Here is a 20,437-nt window from a genome sequence, read left to right as displayed (position 1 = left end):
TGCTGCTGCTCGCAGCACCGCTTGCTGCTGTTTCAAAGTCCAGTTGACAGCCCAGCGTCAGTCAGCCTTTTCGTAGAAATACATCGCTTCCCAATCCCTGGTTGCGAGATCTAAACTACAAATCTACTAGAACTGAAAGCGGCAAGTAGGCTAACAGGCACGTAACATCCATATGCTGTATAAATAAATATATTTGAATACCAGCAAGACAGCGCTGCACTCGTATCTATCAGCCTGTCTGTATAATGATGTCGTTGAATGCCGATGCTGAGATACTGTGCTGATGACCCTTTCGCTGAATGTCTTAATAAATCAAGTACAGAGATTCCAACCCGTGTTGAACATCCTATTTCCTTGTCAAATCGTGTATGAACAGAACACAAGTACTGAGACAACGAAATAGGTTGTGCACAAATTTCCCCTCAGGGAGAACAGAGCTCTGGGCTCTGGGCACAGGGTCAGCCATCTTCGGTGCCCCTGGAGCAGTTAGGGTTTAAGTGCCTTGCTCAAGAGCACAACGGCAGTGAAGAAGGCACCTTAGATATGATGCCAGCAACCCTCACTGTGAAATGAGAGTGGTTACCACTGTAATATGTTTAGCCATTGACAGTATTTGTATGTATGGCCAGTAATACTGTATGTGTTGGTATACAATGTATATAATGTAAATACTGTATATATGTTTTTAAATAAAATAACTACTTTCTTTGACATACCTTCTGCACTAATATTGTTTTGCTATTCTAGGTCATCTTTGTTAATATGAGTTGATCACCTCAGACATATGGCATTATGATAGTTTAGTCTGGAGCCTCCCCCTTTTATTTTGATTTCAGGTCATTGCTTTATTATTTAAACCTTTTTTGACAGGTTATGTATAACCTAATATTGACAGGTTATGTATAACCTAATATTGACAGGTTATGTATAACCTGAGCAAATTAGAAAAGACAGAGTACACTGTACACTAGAATTGAAACATTCCACTTCCTATCTACTAATTTATTCCAAGTGAATATTAACATTGGCTACAGAACCAATCAACATCTTCCATAGATAATCTCAAATAGATAATGCAAAGGTGTGAATATGGAATAAACCTTCATTATATTAAAGATAGATAAGAACTATATTCGTTTTTCTCTCTTCAACCCAGCGTGACATGTCTATGACAATTATAGATTCTGAGTTAGGGGAGGATGGAGAACAGTCTACACGTTTTTTTTAATTATTATCTCTAATCCCAAAGATCACAATGTCGGCGACGCGAATCCCAAAGAACATTTGGGTAGGCTGAGCCCCCTAGCGGCGACATTGGTGCATAATGTTGTCAGGCGTAAAACCCTTATGTTCTCTCTGTAGCCTTTTCTCAACTATTAGGAACACGGCTCCTCGCGTCCTCTCCTCCGTCCTCCACTCGTGTCAAACTGAAAAACACATTGTAGGAGAAGATAATATAGGTTTTCCCCCCTATATATTCTCGTTTTGAGTGGTGGATGGAGGAGAGGACGCGATGAGTCGTTGATGGCCTTCCATAAGAACATGGCCTGAGCCGTGCGTCGTAACAATGAGCGCGTCACAGTGCATTAGAACGCATTCAAGCATTCTAGATAGAACACTTTGGTATCTACATATCGTCTACTTAAAGCTATCGTCTGAAGCTCTTATAATAGATATAACATAACACTTTCTTTTAAGTAGCTAAATTATTACAATTTAAGTGACCATTTATTATTCTTTGTCAGGTATGTATATTCTCACATGACTAACTAGCTGACATTTGCTTATTTCTGTGTAAAATTATTTGTTATTATTGAGTTAAATTACTGTTATTCTCTAGGACTGAAATGGATGGCGCTCTGCCCAATACAGCTTTATCCTCGGTGGATATGGCACAGTTTCTGGCTGAGGTAAGTTTGTTATGTTGAATAATTCAATTAAGCAATATCACACGAGAGGGAGTGTGTTATACTGAATATTAGCACGGCTGTGATTCGGTCGTAGGTACGAGGCCGCAGTAGGCCTACCTCGAGTGTGATATTGCTTTTATACAACAGTTCTACAGCGCAATTTATTAGTTAACAGTAATAAGTGACAACAGATTATTATTTGTTTGTTTATTCAATCATTTACTTTGGCTCCGTCAAGAAAAAATAGTTCCGCAACGGGACTGTTCAACTGGACTGTTGCCTAGTAACCTGAACACAAACTAGCTACTTCGTATCGTGGCTAGCTACTTTGTATCGTGTACATTTATTTGTACATTTCCATGTATTGTGCAACCAGTGAAATATGACTCGGTTGACAGTCGCTTTGGTGGCATGTGTGAATGTCTAATTAACGGTAATTTAACACCTGTGCGGCGGAGTGATACATATGGTTAAAAGTCCCAGTGTTGTGCCTCCTGATCTGACACGCCCCCGTGAGCCTCGTTCTGGCGCCCCCTCCCGGCCGGATTGAGTGGGCCGGATCTCTGGCTCTGTTTGCAGCAGGTGTGGGCTATTACCTTTCAGCCCAGCTGTCCCAATCACCACCTGGACAGCCGCCTACTTAACCCTGCTACAGACGGAGATCCAACGCTTGAACATAACTATCTGTATGGCTCCCTCCTTACCCCTGTGTCTCGTTCCGCCCGAGCTACCCTCTCCTGTGTCTCCCTGGACCCCCTGGATCCTCTCGGACTGATCTCCCTGGCTCGACCCCTGGACCCCCTCTGACTACTCTCTTCTGGATTTCCCTCCCTGGCTCGACCCCTGGACTCCCCTCTGGACTACTCTATCGTGGATCACTCTCCCTGGCCCGACCCCTGGACATTCCCCTTGACTACCCCCTCTGGATCTCGGACTTTGCTCACTAGGGTAGTATCGCAGCACATAATACAACACCCCTGACCTCATACACGCACACACACATAGTATAATTACACACCCCATAACTATCGCCTGCATTACACCTTATGTTTGTTTTTCCACTAGTTAGTGTAGGGCCTATTTCTTTGTGTATATCATCCTTAATAAATCATTGTATATTCTCCTGGCCTCTGTCTCTGTTTCTCTGGGGTTCCACCACATTTGGCTTTTCCAGTTTTAAGGTGTGCATAACACCCAGTGCTGTTATACTATCGTAACTCATGGAATGCCTCTTGTCCAATCAAATTACTTGGTCGGAACTAACTGTTGTATAATTAAACATATTTTTGTTTTGCCAATATCAACAATATGTGCTGTTTTAGGCACTAATGGAGAACTTCTATATTGCAGAAAAAGCTCATGAGATACTTCCTTCTCATGAAGGACCAGGGGAAAGTCCCGTCCAACATCACCCTGGACCACATGAAGGACTGGCTGATGGCTGGGAGGGTCTTCCTGGATGAGTAAGTTAAGCTTTGGTGCTCAGAAATAGATACTTGTCAACAGCTTGCTAAACTGTAGCCTATTATATAGTACAATTCACTCTAAAAGTGAGAAAATAGATGTGTTCAATTAATCATATGATGCATATGGTGATTCATAGATGGAAAGACAGAGAGAGAGAGAGAGAGGGAGAGGGAGAGAGAGAGGGAGAGAGAGAGGGAGAGAGAGGGAGAGAGAGACACACATACAGAGAGAGAGAGGGGGGGGAGAGAGAGACAGAGAGGGAGAGAGAGAGACAGAGAGGGAGAGAGAGAGAGAGAGACAGAGAGGGAGAGAGAGAGACAGAGAGGGAGAGAGAGAGAGAGAGACAGAGAGAAGACAAACATTTCCACTGAACTGAAAGGTGGCTGAATAAACATCATTCTTCATCCGTATGGATGGGAGAGAGAGAGAGAGAGAGAGAGAGAAATCTGACATATTTATTTTTTCATAGGTGTCACGACTTCCCTCTGAAAGCAGAGTTAGGGGAGCTCTATGTAGCAGAAGTGGTAAGGACTATAGCATAGTAGGCCTACATACATATCCACAGAAAATCACAGAGATGGTAGCTAATGACTTTAACGTTGTAGGTAGGGTAAGCAATAACATTTAGCATGTCTGTCAACGTCAATAAACAATGGACCAGTCAGTGCCTCATCTCTATGTAACAATGCAGAAGCTAACATAATGCTGTTTTACAGGCCTGGAATGGACAGAGGCTCCTCTGTCTGGAGAAGATGGAGAAGGAGCTCCTCAGAGAGCAGCACCTCTCAATGCGGTTCTGCAGAACAGTATGTATCACCACATCCTGTTGTCTGCTCCAGGAACACCAGAGAAACCTTGGTTGAGTTAACTCTCTCTCTCTCTCTCTCTCCCTCTCTCTCTCTCTCTCTCTCTCTCTCTCTCCCTCTCTCTCTCTCCCGCTCTCCCTCTTTCTCTTTCTCTCTCTCTCTCTCTCTCTCTTTCTCTCTCCCTCTCTCTCTCTCTCTTTCTCTCTCCCTCTCTCTCTCTCTCTCTCTCTCTCCCTCTCCCTCTCTTTCTCTCTCTCTCTCTGTTATAAAGATAACCACAGAGGGGCTGCAGCTGTTCTTAGAGAAGCTCCGCCCGGCAGCAGAAATGGGTGTGAGCCGGATCCTCCTCCCTGTCTTCTCTGGGTTGCCAGCCTCCATCATGGCCGCTGGGCTCAAGGGGGACAAGAGGCCCGGAAAGAGAGGCCCGGTAGTCCCGGTGAAGAGGGAGGAACTATCCATCACTCTGCAGACCTTCCTCAACTCTGCCAAGAGGGTCCTCATCCCAGAGGTGGTGAGGTCATTGCTAAAACATCTCTTAGACTCTAAGACTTAGAGGACGGGCCGTCTGATAGGGCCAAGATTGAGGCCAGAATGCGTGCTGCTGTCCAGGAGATCTCTGGGCTGGTAGCCTGCGCCGCAACGAAATACCTACAGCAATATGGCAACGTCCCGACGGCGCGTCTCACCGCCTTAAGCAAGGCCGTGTCACGGGACATGGTGGGAGTGGTCTTCGGAAAGTTCGAGGAGGAATCAAAGACCTTCAGCCTCCTGAGCTTCAACGGTACCAGGGCAGTCTTCGACGCCAGGGCAGTTGTCAGGGACGCAGTGAGCGAAATCGCGTATAAGGAAGATATAGTAGCTGTGAAGGTACCTGACCACCTTGAGGGTCTGAACTGGGTGGTTCATCAGATCCTCCAGCAGACCGTCATTCGCCTGGACCCACAGCTGGTCCACCAAGTGAGGTGGACAAGATCCTCTGCTCTTTCCCCTGGATCGAGGCAGTAGAGGGGATTGGCCATGGCCTTCTCCACCACTCCCAAGTCTCTGGTCTTGTCCACAGTGTCTTGTCTGAGCTGTACCATAACACAGGCCTCGACAAGGCCATTATCCACGGAGGCTTGGAGAGGTACCTCAAGTATCTGGTGGTGACTAAGCTTAGACAAGCATGTGTGGGCTTGACCAGTAGCCCTGGACCACACCGCCTGGCCACTGTGGTAAGAAATTAGAGCCATCTGAAATGCTCTGTTTGATTTTCTTTAATGCTGATCCATTATATTGTATCTGTGATTATATTTAATCAAGTGTAAATACAGCAGATGATAATAATACATAATTTTATGTTATATAGGTTCAGTATGCTCTATGAGATGAGGAATACCCTTCCTACTGATCTAAGACAGTGCAATAACTTTCTAACTTTTAAACTTAAACTTAAGGGGCATGATATGGAGAAGGAGAAGAAGAGCCTCCTCCGCGACAACTCCGACCTGGAGAAGGAGAGGTACCAGGCCCTCGCTGCACAGGGAGAAACGGAGGGGAGCCTGGCTGAGGTCAGGGCGACCCTCCTGGACCTGGAGAAGAGCAGGGACGAGGCCCGCACCAAGCTCCAGGAGGACAAAGACCAGTGGGGGAAGGAGAAGGCCTCCCTCACAGCCGCCCACCTGCAGGCCCTAGCTGACGCCAAGAAGCTGGAGGAGAAGGAGAGAGCTTTCCTCCTAAACTCCCATCAGGTGCAGATGGAGCAGCGCACCGCTGAGGCTGAGGAGAGGAGCAGGGCGGAGGTGGAGGCGCAGAAGATGGTCACCATCGACCTGGTCACCTGTCGTCAGCAGCTCTCCCTCTCCCAGACCAAGCTGCAGCAGGAGGAGGTCCAGAGCACGGAGCTGAAGCTGCAGTTGGAGGTCATGAGGGAAGAGTCAGAAAAGAAAGAGGAGAAGAAGAAATCCATAGTTCCCTACTTTAAGTGGTTAGGGTTAGGGTTAGGGTTAGGGTTAGGGTTTGGGTTAGGACATTTATTCCGTGTTTGAAAAAAATAGAAAAAGACTCAGAAAAGAGAGGAGAAGAAGAAATCCAAAGTTCCCTACTTTAAGTGTTTAGGGTTTGGGTTAGCACATGTACACCGTGTTTGGAAAAAAAGGAAAAGAGAGGAGAAGTTCCCTACTAAAGGGTTTGGGTTAGCACATTTACACAGTGTTTAAAAAAAATGTATATATATATATATATAACATAAATATGTGTACTGTATAACATGATGGCCATCTATGAGCAATGCACTGTATAAAAGATGATGACCACGGGTCTTTCTGCTGCTGTCCTGTTGATGGAGCCCAATTTTCTTTTAGAGTCTGTAGGCTACTGTATTTGTTTATTAACATTCATAAATATGATATATTGTCAGAATTGTTGTCTTCTTTTATAAAATGTAAATTATTTTAATTTCTTGTGCTGGTTTATTATGAACAACATGTAAAATTGCAGGAAACTAGCACAAATAATTGGGTGGGTGAAACTTTTGGTGAAACTTGGCAGCCCTGCTCAGAACTGTGGATATTTACCAGAGTCTTTGGCTTCAAATACGTTCAAGTAACATCAGCAAATACAAATGCAGACACTGTTGCCATCTGTTGGACATAGTTGATACTACATCTGTCCCAACCCAAGAGAACCACAGAAAACTATTCTTCAGTTTCTGTTCACTTTGGAAAGGCTCTTTTCACTCTAATCATCGGAATCAATTCGGAATAAACAACCTCATTTCAACTTTCCAAACATACACAACTCAACTGTCTCTTTGAGTGTGGCTGCTTTTTCAATTTGCTGAATGATTATCTTCTGTATTGGTGTTTTACTGGTCCTCCACACTCTGGAGCTCCCGGATGGTGAGGTCCTTCTGGACACACTTACACCCCCCATGGTGCCCCGGCAGTGGGCCAGCACTCCTCGTCTCCAGGTGGATACCCACACAGCCCTGAGTGACCTGTTCAACCGCTGGGCAAGCTGGATGACCCAACTGATTATTACCACGGAAGACGATCACCAAAGGACCAGGGTGGCTAAGGCTACACCCACCATCACTGTACCTTGTAGCGATGTTGCTGACCTCACGAGTGGGAAAGCACTAAAGCCAGTGGGACTGTATGGAGGATGAACTTTGGAGAGGTTGATGGCAGGCCAAACTGCCAAAAAAGATGACCAAACTGGCCACCATAGAGCACATTGATTGCTAACAGTCACCAAAGGTCCAGGGTGGTTATGGCTACACCCACCATCAGTGCCTGTCGTAGCCGTGTAGATGACCTCACGAGTGGTGAGAAGGCTAAAGCCATTGGGACTTCTGGAGGAGGAAAGTTGGAGAGATCCTTCTGCAGGTACAGTGATGTGATGGGGTATGAGAGGGGTAGAGGTGGGCTAGGAGAGAACGCCATGTTTGTTATAATTCACGTAATAGTTGGACAGTATTTGTAGTGCGTCTAAGTGCATTGATGTGTGTGTGTGTGTGTGTGTGTGTGTGTGTGTGTCACAACACTATTCACAGATTATTATTATTTTTTAATTAAAATTAAAAAGTCACAGTCAACTACTGAGTCAATAAATTGAAGAGAAGAAATGATATAACCAGCACTCGAGATGAGGGGGGGGTGGCATCCCCCCTGAAATAAAAACAGTCCAAATCATCCCCCTTCTAAAACTGCCATCCCCCCTTTCCATCCCTTATGCTATTTTATCAATGAACGTGGTATTACTGCTATTTCAACATTTAGTTTTGCGCATATTATGCAATTACATGTTTACCAAGTCACTGACGCTGATTATTATATAATCCACCATCCCCCCTGATTTTCTTTTACAACTTGAGTACTGGATATAACTACTCAAAAACAGGATTCAATGGGTTTGTCTTACACTTGCCACACTCATGTCATCTCTTCCACAGATAATGGATTTTTCAGATCTTGCCATTGCACAAGAGCCCCTGAAGGACGCAGAGTGTTAGTTAGACAGACACCTGCACAGCTGCTGGGCCCCACCTGGTGTCACTGTCCACCCTCCGCATCACCAAGAAAAGAGGAGGTCATGGGTCAAAGCAGGGGAGGCACTGAATTAGCCAATCAGCTACTCTGTATTCCAAGACACCTTTACACAAGAGGATATTTTACCCACTGCAGATAGATAGATATTTTCAGCAAATAAACTGCTCATTTTCTTCATTTAATCATGTGCCCAATTGTGCTTTTTCTATGTGTGTCTTTTTGTGAGTGAGTGAGAATGTCTAAAGTACAGAATGTACTTCAGTGTTTACCTCAGTTTGTTACAATAGGGTATTATTGTTGACAGCTTTGTAGAGATTTGTTACATATCATTTGTCAGAGGGAAAAGTATTTCAAATGTGCGGATATGTGATCAAGTGCCTGGCCTACATGTGTGTGAGTGTAAGTGGGTGTGAAGCAACATGCCTGTGTGTGGCACTCTAACAATAAAGGAACTGTTATTTCATATGATACCAAATTCCTTTTGTGTCTTGGTCCATCTCCCCAACCCACTCACAGTGTACAGTAACTCAAGCCAGGAACTATACTGTAAAGAAACTCAAGAATAGACTCTCAGCATTGACATTTGGAGTAGACGTATGTTGCCATAGCTACCAAGACGAATGGCCTTTATGAGGACATGGGAGCTGCTTGCACCTCACATCCTATTTATTGAAATGAAAGAGGATATATAACTCCTGTGTGAGAGAGTCTGAGAATGAAGAATGTGATAACTTTGTGTAATTGATGAGGAAGTGGATAGGGAGCCATGCAGACCCCCCCCCCCATGCCAATAACCTAATAACCACAATAGCTGTTGTTCGGCTTCTTACCCACAAGGACAGCAGAAGTCACCATGGGAATGAATTTAGAAAACAGAAGAAACGATAGAATTGACTAATTTCTATGGTTGCTTCTGCCCTCTCTGTTTCCCACTCTGGAGTTCCTCCTCTAAGAGTTGAGTTATGGAAGGTGTCATGTCATGGAGCTGCACAGATTACTAACTAGGAAAGTTACATTTGTTAAAAGTCGAAATAGGGTAGCTGCGAGTAATGCTTTTAAGGGTACATGCGGCAAAAGGGTAGGCCTTTTTCAGTAACTGTTCCCTAATAAAAATGAATATCCGTACCCCAAACCAATGATGCATTTGATTAAGTCATAGGTTTGAATTGAACGTTTATAAAGCCCACACGGTATTCTAATCGCATAGCGTAAAAAATAAGTTCCTATGGTCATGATGAGGGCTAAATTAAATGATGAATACACGTTTGCCCAGTTTTACTGCTATAATCAATCTACTGTAGTTAGCCTCGAGCACCCCTAAACCAGCCGAATGGTTTGATCCTGGTTTGATGGACAGTGTTGATCCTGGTTTGATGGACAGTGTTTCTTGTAGGGATGCACAGTGATGTGAATTGCTGTTAATATCATAGCGCATCCCTAATGAATGTATTATTGTGTGTGCGTGTGTGTGTGCGTGTGTGTGTGTGCGTGTGTGTGTGTGTATGTAGGCATGTGTGTTTTGTCTTATTATTATAATATTTTTGTTGTGTTGTCGTTGGGCGTTGCCGCACAATGGTGGGTAGGGGGGGGGGGGTGGATACAAGGGGGCGGGGAAACAAGAAAAAATGTGTTCAATTATATTGTACAAATGTTTGAATCTTTGAAAAAAAAAAAAAAGAAGAAAAAAAAGAAGAGGCGGCCCCAGGTCATCCAGGAGTTCCAGAGCCCCGCTCCTGACGGCCCCACGATCATGCTGCTGTCACTCAAAGCTGGCGGGTTGGGACTCAACCTGACAGCCGCCTCCCGTGTTTTCCTCATGGATCCAGCGTGGAACCCTGCAGCAGAGGACCAGTGTGTGGATCGCTGTCACCGCCTGGGCCAGAAGAGAGACGTCTTCGTCACCAAGTTCATCGTGAAGGACTCTGTGGAGGAGAACATGGTGAAGATTCAGAGGCAGAAGCAGGATCTGGTGGACAAGGCTTTCGGCTCCAAGAACCCCACCGACAAGAAGGCGTCACGCATTAATGAAATAAAAGCTGTAGACGTCCCTACGTATGGGAACCTTGTTAAGAAATTCCCATTTTGAAGTTTCGTTTTGATACTGTTTGTTGTGGAATGTTCTCTCAGCACATACAGTATGTCCATCGTTACATTCCCACTCACCACACTGCCCTTGGTTAACAAATCTCATGATACATTTACATTTTTGGGCATTTAACAGATGCCTTTATCCAAAGCGACTTTTCTTTTTTGGGATTAATGTGTGGTTTCATGTATGTGGGAATAAATGTTTTAAGTGACAAAACAAAAAAACAAAAAAAACAAAATATATTTACAAAATAAATACATCTTTCTTCTAATTCTAATAGATGCGTTTTCATTATTGTTACCGCTGCTTCATAGGTCTGAATAACACTGACAGGCTTTATATGTGTCCCTTGAACAGAGCTTGTATAGAAAAAGTATAGCATGCATCATAGGAAGGTGCCTGGGCGCCACGCAATGATAATTTCCGTCGTTTTCAGTGAAAATAATTTTGTCACCTTTTTGGGCCATCACCAGTTTGCACCCCTGCATTCACCAAAAATGTGATAGAAATGAGCCATTGAATTGTTGCACTCTCTCCAGCAATTCCCAGTTCCCGGTGTACCATTCTGTAAGTATTTTCTTCTTGGGGTAATAAAAAACCTAATAATGTTCTTCCATGAAAATTCTCTCCATTGTCCAGAGCTAGAGGTGGTGGATTGTATTTTACATATGTTCAACCATTCTTCCTCAGTTAGGACTGTTTGCTTCCTTCTCCCACTTATCCCTAACATATAAGGTGGAGTGATTCTTGGTGGACTGTATACTCTTCTGTATAATTCTTGACACCAGTTTCTTGTGGGTGTTGCCCTTATACGCATCAATACAAATGTTGACGAGACTCATTTCAGAAACCTCATTATTATATATACAGTAAGAGACTTTATTAATAAATAAATAAAGATTCCCTACCCTACTTGAACTAGCTAGAAGACAGACCTCGTATTAGTTGAAAATGTCGCTGTCTACTCTGAAAAAGAGGAAGATCTTTGACAACGAAAATCGCCAGTTCAGTAAGGAATGGACAGAGAAATATCTATTTACTGAGATTACTACAAACGATAATAGAAAACAAATATGCTTGCTGTGTAACGAGTCAATCGCTGTCTCAAAGGAGGACAATTTGAGAAGACACTTCAACACTAGTTCCGCCCACCTCCACAGAGGCTCCTCACACCACCAACACCAACAAGGAGAGAGGAGGTAGAGCGGGAGTTTCTCTAAAATGTTGATGGGTACCAGGAATTCATTCTGGTGGGAAAGGCAAAAGCTGAACCATACACCAAAGACAGGTTGGTGAACGTTATAAGGCCCTTATCAGCTAAGGAAGTGTTTGAAACAAAGGACGTCTTTGGCCTCCTCCGGGACTCGGCTGTCGTCTGCCGGTATCGAAAATCGTCAAATCGGTTAGAGAATCAAGGGCCTGGTTGATGATCCGATTATGGATCTAGTAAATCGAGGTGTGCATTGTCTGATCACAGGGAACGGGCTAGTCCTAAACCCCTGGTTAAGGACAGGTTGCAATCCGGTGGAGAAGGGTCTGTAGGTTCAGGATATGGAGACCCCCATGGGGGACTCCTACCTGTTCTGGCTAGGCCCCCGCTGGGAGCATAAATCCGGTCAGCCACGTAGAGAGTAAAGTTTTGTTGCAAATGTCAGAACCCGCTACGATGGAGCCCCCGTTAAGTCTGGGGGAGGAAGATGGTTTCGACTACCCGACCCCACCAGTTAGGTCGCTCTGCCTCAAAAGCGACCCCCACCCGGCTGACCGGAGAGCCTGGGTGCGGTAGTGAATTCCCCGGAACTGGCCACCCTGGAAACTGGTGTGCCAGGACGAAAGCAAAGGTTTCCCACGGAAAGGTGGCGACTCGCCGAAGACCCATAGAAGAACAACCATCCACCCACGGACGTGGATCCAAATCTAAGCCTTCTGCCCCCCTTCAGAGAGGGGTGAAGAGCGTGAGGACCCCCCCAACACATAGGCTACTCCTCCTCCGGAGTTGGAGGGGGATATGGGGGTCCACACACAGGGATAGGAGGCTAAGAGGAATAGCTTCCAAGACACCCAGAGCAGAATCTAGGACAACTGCTGACATCCAAGCGACAAACATGGTGGAAGACAATGTCGGGGAAGGTAGAGCAACAGTCCCTTCAGGGCCCCTCCTTCTGTGGCTACCGGGAAGCCAATACTGGTGCGAAGCATGTAAAGCAGGGCCATACACCATAGGTAGGATGGTGAAACACTATAAGGCCTCGCATAATAAAGTGTTGTTGAAATGTGGGTGTCGAGGATGCAGGCGACAAATATCACTCGATCGCATGTCATGTCCCCAGATGTGAGGGGGCTAAGGTGCACAGGATCGAAGGGGCAAATCAAGCGTTCTCATGTGGAACATGTGGAAACACATTTGCAACGCGAGTCGGAGTCTCACAACACCGGAGACATAAACACTTAGTGGAATGGAACAGAGAGAAGGCCCAAGCCCCAGAACGGGAGAAGACAAAGGCGGAAGGCCGGATATGGAGCGATAAGGAGCTAGAAGAACTCCTAAGATTAAGAGCTCTATACAAGGGAAAAGCTAAAGAGGAAAGGGCTAAATGTATAGCGGCGGAGCTCGGCAAGATGATAGGACAGGTTAAATGGAAATGCCGAACCCTGGACGCAAAGGCAAAAAGGAGTGCATGGACCACTACTCCAAGGAATAATATGCTGGATCTGATGGCACCCACAGTAACACCACCCCCCCAAAAAGGACTACGAAAACAACTATTAAAAAAGTTGAGGAAGGGGAGTGGTGAAGCGGGGTCCACTGAAAGTGAATTGATACTTCACAGGCTACAGCACGCTGATCAAGGCGCTAAAATGATCCAAGCAAAGGCCCTGCAAGCCCGGACACAAATGAGTGAGATTGAAGACCTCAGAGAACATCGGAACCCCACCGATGGGAGACCCATGATTGACGATTTAAAAGACCCACATGGATTTGGAGTAAGGGAATATGGAAGGTATCAGGCCCTATTCGAAAAAGACGAGGCAGGCTTGGCATCCCTGGTCCTTGACGGTGGAGAGAACCGTAAATGCAAAATCCCTATGGGAGAGCTCACCAAAGTCTTCAGAGACAGGTGGGATGGGGCAAAAGGATACGGAGGACTGGGTCAGTACCGCTCACTGGGGGGCGCTGATAACCATGAGTTCGCAAATCTCATCTCAGCTTCGGAAGTATCCGAAGCATGTAAGGCCGTACAGAACGGCTCAGCCGCGGGCCCAGACAGAATCACCAAAAAGGCGGTGATAAGCTGGGACCCAAGCGGAGTGCGACTGGCACAAATGTATAATTACTGGCTAGCCTCCGGGTTCATACACACTGGAAGGTACCCAGGCCTCAACCATGTGGTTCGAGCAGCGCTCTCCATTTTCCATGGACCAATGGTGGAGTCATCGTTCAGTGCCATGGGAGATATTATTGACTGCAAAAGCACCAGAATGAGCATGGACACCTTTAGGGACAACCAATCCAGACAACCAAGTATGCCCTCAGGTCCAGGGGTCAGACAGCAATACAGATGTTCAGGAGAGAGGATGTCAAGTTCTCAAAGGTAGACAAGGTCCTATGCAGGAACATCCACACTGCAGGCTCAAAAGACAAGGCTCGCAGACAACAGGCCCTGTTGAAGACAAAAGGGAGGCAGGAAGAGTTTGATTGCCAGCCAACAACCAGTGCTGCACAAAGCAGGAAGACTGCAGTGGAGGATGACAGGCAAGCCACAGTGAGGCACATGGCTGCTCAAAAAAGAAAAAAAAGCACTGGAAGTGCTGGTACAGGCAAAGAAGGCAAAAAAGCACAAGTGATGTGCTTGGTGGGATGGACTTCATCAGAATTGGTTTTATTTGTTCAAAAATAAATGTTCAAAATATATTTACAGAGCATCTTCTCCTCTTTCATTTGGGAGAGTAAGTCACCAAGGATTAGCCAACAAGTTTTACAACTTCCATATAATGATGGTGGCTTAAACCTACCGAACCTTAACATTTACTTTCTGGCTGCCCAACTAACCCAGATTAGGCAGTGGTTCTCTAGCTCATCTAGCGCATGGTCAAGACTGGAATCTTATGACATTCTTCCATATGAACTGAGATACCTGCCTTATATTGGTTTACAACAGGTTAAAAAAATCACAAATAATCCTATTATTATTAACAGTTTACTAATATGGAAGAACTCCCATAAACGTATGGGTCACAAGGAACACCTTTCGCCCTATACTCCTATCTGGAGAAACCCCAATTTTACATCTTGTTTTAATGATGACACCTTCAAGTCTTGGTACGACAAGGGGATAAGGGAAATAACACATCTTTACGACAGTGGTACATTTGTTTCTTTCCTTCAGTTAAAGTCAAAATATAATTTATCTTCCACACATTTATTTCGATTTTTTCAAATCCGCCATATGATACAGACAACTCAAGGCACTCTTGAAGAACCCAAGCCCTCCAAAATAGAAGGCCTTATCAATAAGGAGGAAGTTCTAAATGTATTTCTCAAGTTTATTTATCTCTGCTTGAATGCTTGTCTACAAGTACAGATAGTACGAGGTGTAAATGGGAAAAGGATTTAGACATGGATATAAGTAAAGAGGACTGGTCTTTCTTTTGTCTTAAAGTTCATAAATGTTCTTACAGGCACAAACTCCTTCTTTTTAAAATGTTGCAAAGAAGCCCCGCGGTGGCGTAGCGGTCTAAGCACTAGCCACTAGTGCAAGCTGCCCACCGGGGACTGGGATCGAATCCCGGTCTCGCCAGACCCGGATATGGCCGAGGCACACAGGGAGCGGCATATTGAGCGGCCGCTCCAGAGGGCGGTATAGGACTATTTCCGGACAAGGATCCGTCGCGCAACAGCGCCCCCGGGGTGCCGGAATAACGGTGCTGGGCTCGAGGAGCAGTCAGCTAGTCTGCCTGGCTATCTCCTCTGGGGCTGCCGGCCACGGGGTCGTGCGGCGGATCCTACGCAATAGGCAGGGGATAATTGGATGCTAGGTTGGGTTCAATTGGATACCAAATTGGGTGAAAAAGGGATAAAATCTGAAAAACAAATTTATTTAAAAAAAAAAAAATGTTGCAAAGAACTTATTATACACCTGCAAAACTTTATAAAATGAATAATGAAATGTCCTTTTTGTGCTGGCGCTGCAAAAAACAGAAAGGGGACTTTTACCATATGTTTTGGTCATGTAATTTGTTGTTAACATTTTGGAACTTTGTAATTGACACGATAGCATTATGTTTAAATATTCACATTGCAAAATCATCTCGCTTGTGTCTTTTAGGCACGATCAATATGGATCCTTGGAATGAATTTAAAAAAATATATATTGATCTTGCTTTGATTGCTGCAAAGAAGTGTATTGCAATCCATTGGAAATCCGATTACTCTCCTACAATATCACATTGGTTAAATGAAATCTCTAGCTACATTCCATTAGATAAAATATACTATAATATAAGACATAAGAGTCAGGACTTTGTAAAAATATGGCAACCACATATATATTTTATGGCAAGAAGGGCAGCTTCAGGTACTATTGTTTGATGGACAGTGTTTCTTGTAGGGATGCACGGTGATGTGAATTGCTGTTAATATCATAGCGCATCCCTAATGAATGTATTATTGTGTGTGTGTGTGTGTGTGTGTGTGTGTGTGTATGTAGGCATGTGTGTTTTGTCTTATTATTATTATATTTTTGTTGTGTTGTTGTTGGGCGTTGCCGCACAATGGTGGGTGGGGGGGGGGGATACAAGGGGGCGGGGAAACAAGAAAAAATGTATTCAATTATATTGTAAAAATGTTTGAATCTTTGGAGAGAAAAAAAAAAGAAGAAAAAAAAGAAGAGGCGGCTCCAGGTCATCCAGGAGTTCCAGAGCCCCGCTCCTGACGGCCCCACGATCATGCTGCTGTCACTCAAAGCTGGCGGGGTGGGACTCAACCTGACAGCCGCCTCCCGTGTTTTCCTCATGGATCCAGCGTGGAACCCTGCAGCAGAGGACCAGTGTGTGGATCGCTGTCACCGCCTGGGCCAGAAGAGAGACGTCTTCGTCACCAAGTTCATCGTGAAGGACTCTGTGGAGGAGAACATGGTGAAGATTCAGAGGCAGAAGCAGGATCTGGTGGACAAGGCTTTCGGCTCCAAGAACCCCACCGACAAGAAGGCGTCACGCATAAATGAAATAAAAGCCCTCATGGAGCTGTAGACGTCCCTACGTATGGGAACCTTGTTAAGAAATTCCCATTTTGAAGTTTAGTTTTGATACTGTTTGTTGTGGAATGTTCTCTCAGCACATATGTCCATCGTTACATTCCCACTCACCACACTGCCCTTGGTTAACAAGTCTCATGATACATTTAAATGTTTGGGCATTTAACAGATGCCTTTATCCAAAGCGACTTTTCTTTTTTGGGATTGATGTGTGGTTTCATGTATGTGGGAATAAATGTTTTAAGTGACAAACCCAAAAAACAAAAACAAAAACAAACAAAATATATTTACAAAATAAATACATCTTTCTTCTAATTCTAATAGATGCGTTTTCATTATTGTTACCGCTGCTTCATAGGTCTGAATAACACTGACAGGCTTTATATGTGTCCCTTGAACAGAGCTTGTATAGAAAAATTATAGCATGCATCATAGGAAGGTGCCTGGGCGCCGCGCAATGATAATTTCCGGCGTTTTCAGTGAAAATAATTTTGTCACCTTTTTGGGCCAGCACCCCTGCATTCCCCAAAAATGTGATAGAAATGAGCCATTGAATTGTTGCACTCTCTCCAGCAATTCCCAGTTCCCGGTGTACCATTCTGTAAGTATTTTCTTCTTGGGGTAATAAAAAACCTAATAATGTTCTTCCATGACAATTCTCTCCATTGTCCAGAGCTAGAGGTGGTGGATTGTATTTTACATATGTTCAACCATTCTTCCTCAGTTAGGACTATGTTTGCTTCCTTCTCCCACTTATCCCTAACATATAAGGTGGAGTGATTCTTGGTGGACTGTATACTCTTCTGTATAATTCTTGACACCAGTTTCTTGTGGGTGTTGCCCTTATACGCATCAATACAAATGTTGACGAGACTCATTTCAGAAACCTCATTATTCTTTATATTCTTATAGAAGTAGTAATGCCTCAGTTGTAAATACCTGTAGAAATCTTGTTTCTCTAGGTTGTGATTATCAATAAGATATTGAAAGGCCTGTATTGGATGAAATTAGGTAGGGATGTCCCGATCCCATTTTTTCACTACCGATACCTGGGCTTCAGGTATCTGCGATACCGATATCAATCCGATATTTGTATTTATTGTTTTACTCCTGAATAATAACAAATACTTCCCCAGTATAGTCCACAACATTTGGCTATTAAAGACTGCCAGCCTTTATTCAAGCAACAAAAACAGTACTCACTGAGTCTGTTACTCACTACTCAGTGACCAACTGGTTTCAAGTTATGGGGCAACTATGGGAACGCCCCCTGCGTGACCTCATCAGAAACTGAATTACACTGCGCCAGCCCATTGGCTGGCCCAGGCGACGCTTGTGTCACGAGGGACGGGACCCTCCGCCTATATAACGGCATCTGTCGTCATTCAAAAGCCTTTGCCCTCTTCTCACTGGAGCTGACAACAACTGTGCGGGTGGCTAGAGCTAAACAGTCCACAGATACGAGCGACCACAACACACACACACTGTATGGAAAGTTTGAGCGGCAGTGACGGCTGCGCGCTGCACTTAGTATTTATTCTTGATTATTTTGAACGTCTCGCTCAGCCCGTCAGTGACGGTGCAGTGTGTGTGTGTTAGCCCGTCAGTGAAGGTGCAGTGTGTGTGTGTTAGCCCGTCAGTGACGGTGCAGTGTGTGTGTGTGTGTGTGTTAGCCCGTCAGTGACGGTGCTGAGCCGTGCTGTACGTTAACAAACACGTTTGTACAGCTGTTCCTTTGTGTCGCCCTCCCTCTGTGCCTAGAGACTCTTACACTAACGTTACCACCAGGTGCTAGCTAGCTACGGTAGCTAACGTTACCACCAGGTGCTAGCTAGCTACGGTAGCTAACGTTACCACCAGGTGCTAGCCAGCTACGGTAGCTAACGTTACCACCAGGTGCTAGCCAGCTACGGTAGCTAACGTTACCACCAGGTGCTAGCTAGCTACGGTAGCTAACGTTACCACCAGGTGCTAGCTAACTAAGGTAGCTAATGTTACCACCAGGTGCTAGCCAGCTACGGTAGCTAATGTTACCACCAGGTGCTAGCTAGCTACGGTAGCTAACGTTACCACCAGGTGTTAGCTAGCTAAGGTAGCTAATGTTACCAACAGGTGCTAGCTAGCTACGGTAGCTAACGTTACCACCAGGTGTTAGCTAGCTAAGGTAGCTAATGTTACCACCAGGTGCTAGCTAGCTACGGTAGCTAACGTTACCACCAGGTGCTAGCTAACTAAGGTGGCTAACTAACGTTACCACCAGGTGCTAGCCAGCTACGGTAGCTAACGTTACCACCAGGTGCTAGCTAGCTAAGGTAGCTAACGTTACCACCAGGTGCTAGCTAGCTAAGGTAGTTAACTTTACCGATGCATCATCAGACAGAAATGAGCAACTGCGACTCCGCTGGCAGAAGGGTGAAAGAGGAGAAACGCTTTGAAATGGATACCATTTCCACCGACATAAGAAATATTGCCTCTCACGTAGGCTATTATGAAGGAGTGCACACAAAGGATACGTGCACACTGCACATATCGTATTCGTCCATGTCCTGTACGCATCACACTATGCATATATATTTACTGTTCATATCATATTGATATTCATGCAAATATATTTACTTTTTACATTCATATTCATTGCACGTATAGCGCGAGGTTGACCACCGTCCGCATTGACTTCACAGTAATGTACGTCTTCATAAGGGTAACATTCCCGATAAGTCCAATGATTGCAATATCCATACAGTGAAGAACATGAACAGGCCCACTGTAGACAATGGACTATCATCCCCAAGTAGGCCTGTATGCATGTTATTTAATTATCTTGTATTCACCTAAGGTAAGGTGACCAGATTTCTCAGATGCAATCTGGGGACATTTCCAACTTTTTAGGAAAAATGTATACATTTTATCATGATGAAATACAGAAACGGGGACAATTGCTGTTTCATTTATGTTGACCTTATTTCGACCAATGTATTCAATGTATTCAATGTATTCAAGCAAGAATACTCAAGTGTAACAACTGGAATGTGCCTCTCAACATTAGTGTCAGTGTACTGTAAGTGGTATTAAAAGTAATTCTTAGAACTGTTCAGGTTGATTGATTGATTGATTGAAAACTTTATTAGAAGATTTGCAGAAGTAGGTACATGAAAGTACATATTACATACAAGGTCAACTAACAGGATAAAAACCCAAGAAAGCCACTGGCTTATTTCAATTGGGGTCCTTGATACTCAATTAATCGTTACATGTAAGACAGACAAAAAACTAGTACTATCTACAAGATAATACAGACAAATAACTAGTACTATCTACAAGATAAACATACATCCAACATGGGAAGAACAATACAACAAAACATAAGGTATGTACAGCGGGTAGGACAGGTGGGGACATACACCACAGGTGGGGGCGGGGGACAAAACACAAAGTATGTACAGTGGGTAGTTCGGGCAGGGGGACAGACATATAATATGTACAATGGGTAGTTCGGGCGGGGGGACAAAACAACAAGTATGTACAGTGTGGGGGGGGGGGTACAAAAAACACCAGTAGATTTAGGCGGGGGGGGGGGGGGGCGACATAATAACATTGCGTTTGCTCACATGTCTTTAAAAGAACAAACTGATTACTTATTAAGCCACTATCACTTATATTCTCCTTCCACCACGTCCCATAAGGCTTCCCGTCACTACTCAGGGTTTTTCCTGGCTCAAAATGAGGCGGAGGTGGTACCAGTGGTGTTTGACATCGGGGGGGACCCATGAAGCGGGGCTGTCTGGGGGTCCTTAATAAATAATCTCAATCAATCTTCCTCCACTGCTGGGTCAGTTTCACCAAAGATCTGAAGTCCAGTCACAGGACGGGGCCAGCAACA

This window comes from Nansenia antarctica, assembly GCF_963989245.1.
Source record: "Nansenia antarctica genome assembly, chromosome: 6".
In the NCBI taxonomy this organism is placed as follows: Eukaryota; Metazoa; Chordata; class Actinopteri; order Argentiniformes; family Microstomatidae; genus Nansenia; species Nansenia antarctica.
This window is presented reverse-complemented; position numbering follows the sequence as displayed.